General features: G+C 38.2%; 1 long non-coding RNA gene across 1 annotated transcript; it reads right to left on the bottom strand.

The window, feature by feature from the left end:
• Positions 1–567: 567 nt before the first annotated feature.
• On the bottom strand, positions 568–4,799 carry LOC121025219 (uncharacterized). The gene is made up of 3 exons (XR_005787979.1): positions 4,788–4,799; positions 4,642–4,649; positions 568–919 (listed from the first exon to the last, which is right to left on the bottom strand). It is a non-coding gene; the product is annotated as an uncharacterized LOC121025219 (long non-coding RNA).
• Positions 4,800–6,004: the final 1,205 nt, after the last annotated feature.

The following is a 6,004-nucleotide window of genomic DNA, read 5'->3' on the forward strand; positions in this document are numbered from 1 at the left end:
TTTGTAAAATAGAAACTGTCACTCTCCGTATTTCTTGTTCCCCAGTCTGTGGTCTGGAGAAGGTCTTCCTCTTGTACTAACTCAATACCACAATTACACAGCCTCTATTTCTTTCTCTCTTTTTTGTTTTTCCACAGAAGAGGTTCCCTCCTCTCCGTGCCTACATCATTTATCTACTCCAATTCACATACATGCACCTCAGTCTCTCCAAGCTGTCTCTATCCATCTGTGGAGATCTTTCTGCCACTCCACAGATTGATTTCCTGGGTGTTCCAAGTGATCTGACTTCAATACAGCTGTGTTTGAGGAATGAGAGAAATCCCAGTTCCCCTACTCCTCTGCCATCTTAACTCTTCTCTGATAATGTTATCTTTTATATCACCTATTCTCTTCTCTGCTTCTTCAACCTTTGTTGTAACTATATACAGTCAGTTTTGCATCTTAGTTATAGCATTTTTTATTTCAGCCTGACTAGTTTTTAGGTCATTGATCTCTGCAACAGGGGTTTCTCTGGGTTTTCAAGCCCAGCTACTTCTCTTATGTCTGTTGTTCTAAATTCTTGTTGAGGTATTTTGCTTGTATCTGTTTTGACCAAGTTCCTGGTTGTGACTTTCTTGACCTTTCTTTTGGGGAGAATTCCTCCTTATTGTCATTTTGGCTAAGTTTCTGTCTTTTGTATGTTTTGAAAGCTTGTTACATTTCTTGCACCTGAGAGTAATGCAATATTAAAAAGTGGTCATACACTGTCCAGAGCCTGGCACTTCAGGAAGTCTTTCTGGCGCATGCCGTTTGCACTCTGCTATTGCATTTTGGCTGCTCTTTACCACTGGTCTGTCCTCTGTAAACCTCCTCCTTGCTTGCAATGGGGAGTGTTAGGACTTTTAACCAGGTGTGCTTTGATTTGTTTGTTGAAATAAGCCTCACACCTGCCACACTATCTCCTTCAACCATGGATATCCTTCTTCCAGTCTTCAGACAGATTTCTTGGGTGTCCCAAGTGATCTTACCTCAATACAGTTGTATTTGATAGATGAGGAAAGCCCAGGGTCCCCCTAGTTCTCCCCCATCTTAACTTCCCCCCTCATAATATTCTCTTATAACTGTATTTTTGTGGTGTTGGTTGTGATCTCTCTTTTATCATTCATGATTTTATTTATATGGATCCTTTCTCTTTTCTCTTTTATAAGTTGGTTAGGGGTTTATCAATTTTATTATTTTTTTTTCAAAAAAAGTGCTGCTGGTTTCATTAATATGTCTTTATTGTTTGTTTCTACATCATTTATTTCTGCTCTCATCTTTATTATTCCACTTCCTTTTCTGGCTTTGGCTTTGTTTGCTGTTTTTTTTCTAGCTCCTTTAGGTTTAAAGCTAGGTTGTGTAGTAGAGATTATTCATGCTTATTGAAGTAGGCCTCTATTGCTCTGTACTACCTTCTTAGGACTGCTTTTGATGCATTTCAAAGATTTTGGATTGTAATGTTTTCATTTTCACTTGTTCCCATGTATTTTTAGATTTCATTTTTAATTTCCTGTTTGTCCCACTCATTTTTTAGTAACATCTATTTTAACCTGCATGTATTTTGGCCTTTCCAATTTCTTTTTCTTGTGTTTACTTCAAATTTCATAGCATTGGGGCGCCTGGGTGGCGCAGTCGGTTAAGCGTCCGACTTCAGCCAGGTCACGATCTCGCGGTCCGTGAGTTCGAGCCCCGCGTCGGGCTCTGAGCTGATGGCTCGGAGCCTGGAGCCTGTTTCTGATCCCGTGTCTCCCTCTCTCTCTGCCCCTCCCCCGTTCATGCTCTGTCTCTCTCTGTCCCAAAAATAAATAAACGTTGAAAAAAAAAACAAATTAAAAAAAAAAAACAAATTTCATAGCATTGTGGTAAGAAAATATGCATGGAATGATCTTAATCCTTTTGTACTTGTTGAGGCCTGATTTGTGGCCTAGTATGTAATCTGTTCTGGAGGATGTTCCATGTGCACTTGAAAAGAATGTGTATTCTGCTACTTTAGAATCAAATGTTATTAATATATCTGTTTAGTCCATCCAGTGCAGTGTGTTTCCCTTTTGATTTTCTGCTTAGATGATCTGCCCATTGTTGTAAGTGGGGTGTCCAAGTCTCATGCTATTGTTGTATTTTTAACAATGAGTTCCTTTATTTTTGTATTAATTGTTTATATATTTGGGTTCTGTCATGTTGGGGGCATAAATATTTATAATTGTTAGATCTTCTTGGTGGATACATCCCTTTTTATCATATAATGCCCTTCTTTATCTATTGTTACTGTAGTCTTTGTTTTAAAATCTAATTTTTCTCATACAAGTATGGCTATCCCAGCTTTCTTTTGATGTCCATTAATATTATAGATTTTTCTCCATCCCTGAACTTTTAATCTGCAGGTATATTTAGGTCTAAAATAAATATCTTGTAGGCAACATATGGATAATTTTGTTTTGTTTTGTTTTAATCTATTCTGATACACTATGCCTTTGAATGGGAGCACTTAGTCCATTTACACTCAGAGTTATTATTGATAGATATGAATTTAGTGCTATTCTATTACTTGTTAAGTCATGGCTTCTGGAGATTTTCTCTGTTCCTTTCTAGTGTTTGTCACTTTTATTTCCTTCCCACCCAAAGAGTCCCCTTTAATATTTCTTACTGGGATAGTTAAATGGTCATGAACCTCTTTAGTTTTCTTGTCTGGGAAATTTATCTTTCCTTCCATTCTGAATGGTAGCCTTGCTGGATATTCTTGGCTGCAGATTTTTCCCATTCATCACATTGTGTATATTATGCCACTCCCTTCTGGCCTGCCAAATTTCTGTGAAGAGATCTTCTGGTGACCTTATTTGTCTTCCCTTGTAAGTTAGAGATTTGTTCTCTTGCTGCTTTTAGGATTTTTTCTTTATATTTATATTTTGTAAATGTAAGTATTCTATGTCTTGTTGTTGGCCTGTTTTTGTTCATTTTGATTGGACTTCTCTGTGCCTCCTAGATTTGGATGTATGTTTCCTCCCCCAGATTAGGGAATTTTTCAGCTATAATTCCTCAAGTAAGACTTCTAACCCCTTTTCCCTCTCTTCTTCTGGGACTCCTATGGTATGAATGTTTTTATGCTTTATGGAGTCGCTGAGTTCCCTACATCTACATTTGTGATCTAATATTTTTCTTCCCCTATTCTTTTCTGCTTTATTATTTTCCACAATTCTATCTTCTATATAACTTTTTTATTCCTCTGCTTCTTCCGTTTTTGTGGTCATTATATCCAGTTTCCCATTTCATGTATAACTTTTTAAATTTCAGGCTAATTGGCTTTTAGCTCTTTTATCTTGGTGATAAGGGACTCCCTGATGCCTTCTATGCTTTTCTTAAACACACCTAGTATCCTTATAGCTGTTGTTTTAAAATATGGATCAGGCATATTACTTATATCTGTTTTGATTACATCCTGAACCCAATCTTTTCTTGCTCTTTCTTTTGAGATTAATTCCTCCATCTTGGCACTCTGCCAAGGCTTTGTCTTCTCTGTACTAGGATAGCTTGTTATGTTTAGTGCTCCAGAGTGTAATGGCTTTATAAAGAGGTCTTATACTGTCCAGGGTCTTGTGCCTCAGGAAGTATATCTGATGTAGGCTGTGTGAACTCTGGTGCTGTGTTTTGGCTGCTGTTTCCCTCAGGTCAGTTCTCTGCATAGTTTCTCTTTCCCTTCCTCATGGAGTGTTTGGACTTAGGCCAGAGTGTTGTAAGTTTTAAGTAGGTGTGCTCTGGTCTGTTAAAAAAAGATCTGATGTTATTTCTACTAGACCTGAAGTTTTGCAGAACTCTGTGGTCACTAGACATGTAGTGTAGGGGGGTAGTTTTCACTGGTCTTCTGCGGGGAGGGGCCTGCTCTTTGGTTATCAGGCAAGCTTGCCCTAGAAATGCAGCATCTGCAAAGCACAGGGTGGTGGGGCTTGGTGTAAGTGGTTTTGGCTGCCACTCTTGGTGCCGTACCACTTAAAGAATTTAGTTTTTGCTAAGGGACAAGAGAGAGAAATTGCACCAGCCAACTCCCTTTTTCCAAAGAGTGGAGTTCATGCCTGCTTCTTCCTGGAAAGTCTTCACAAAAGAGTAAACAATGTTCCCCCATGTGTCACAGGTTTTCCTCAGATTCCTGCCTTCACAATGACTGTATCCAGTTCATCTGCCTGTTTGGCAGCACTGTGCACCTGTTTTTTCTTTTTTCTTTTTATACTAGTTAGGCCAGCTAAATTTTAAAACTCCAAACTTTAGGGACCTGTTATGGCAGGGACCCACACTAGTCCTCTGGGGAGGCTCTTGCCACACTAGTACTGATTCAGATTTATTCCAGAAGAGCAGTGACACCAAAGCACATGGGGGGGGGGCGGATTTTGGAGTAAAATCCAGCATAGAGTCTGTCTAAGTTAGCTGTCCTCAGCAAGCATCTTTACACTTATGTTGAGGGACGGGATGGTAATGGAACCCACCAGCTCTTTTTTCCCTGGAGAGGCAGTGCTACCTCTTCCTGATGCACTCCAAGAAGGAAGAACCACCTTTCCCAGTGCATCCCAGGGGATCCTCAGATTGCAGCTTCTGCTACCAGGTTATCTACCCTCCTCTAGAGAAGCACTGCAGCACCTGCCGGGCTCCACACCAGCCATGCCATGGTCTTCTAAAACTCCAGTCTTTGTGCCCTACTTGTAAAAACTCACAAAAATCAGCCCCTCTCATTTTCCCAGTCAATGTTTTGGGGAAGTGTTTTCCTTGTGTGGCACCTTGTATACTTCTCTCTCTCTCTCTCTCTCTCTCTCTCTCTCTTCCACCTCTGTCTATGACCAGGGTTCCCTCCCTTCCACAACATCTGTAATACTTTTCTGCCCCAAATCACATCTCTGCACCTCCCACATTTCACGTTGCCTCTTCTCTCCTAGTTGTGCATTTTCTGATGTCAGTCCTCAGATTGATTTTTTTGTGTATTCAGAATGATTTGACATTTATCTAGCTGTGTTTGAGAGCTGAGGCAAATCTAGAGTCCTCCCACTACTCTGCTATCTTGCCTTCTCTCCAGGATATATATTATTTCCAGGATTTACATTTTTAAAGCAACTTAATGGTTCTAATTAATCTTATAGGAGAATTATATACTATACCAATATTATAGACTGCAAATATTATTTATTAAAAGCTTATTCTTATTATGCATTTTATTCCTATGATGTATTGCACATAGATGTATGTGGAATCACAGATTCCTATGATGTATTTATAAATTAGGATTTTTAATCTGTGCCATGTTGTTCAGGGGTTAAAATACAAATTTTAGGTCAATGATTTGATTTATAATTCTATATGACCAAATTGTACTCTGGCGTTCTGATTTAGCAATGTCATAAATAGAAAATCATGAATTCTATAAAATATTACAGCTGACTTTGCATACTGTTTTTTGATTAGATGATGAGGTAAAGGTTGAATTTCTATAAATTTTGGGATATTTCATAAGAAGTCACATCCATAGGTTTCTTCTTATATTAGATTGAAATTTAAATTATTATTGGTAAAAGAAGAAGATTTTTATTTATAATGAAGATTCTTTACAAAAACCCAATTCCTCAGGTTCTTGGCTGGCTCAGCTGGTGGAGCATGCAACTCTTGATTTTGGGATCATGAATTCAAGCCCCACATAGAGCCTACTTAAAAAAAAAGAAGAAGCAAAAAAAAAAAACAAAACAAAAAAACCAACCCAAACCCTAATTCCTAGTACAAGTACCTATCACAAGATATTTGGACTAAGGATTTTAATTTTATTGCTCCACAGTTGAGTAAAACTAAGTTTTCATTAATTTCAGATACACCTAACTAAACGAGTTTTAAATTTGTACACACGATCCTCCTATTGACAAGTCACAGCTATAGTACATTTGAGAGTAATTAAAATTTTTTGATAAACTATTCTAGTAACCCACCTTATCAACAGTGATGACAATTTGACAAGAAATGT

The sequence above is a fragment of the Herpailurus yagouaroundi genome, unplaced genomic scaffold, assembly GCF_014898765.1.
Source record: "Herpailurus yagouaroundi ecotype Mexico unplaced genomic scaffold, PumYag 67555, whole genome shotgun sequence".
Lineage (NCBI taxonomy): Eukaryota > Metazoa > Chordata > Mammalia > Carnivora > Felidae > Herpailurus > Herpailurus yagouaroundi.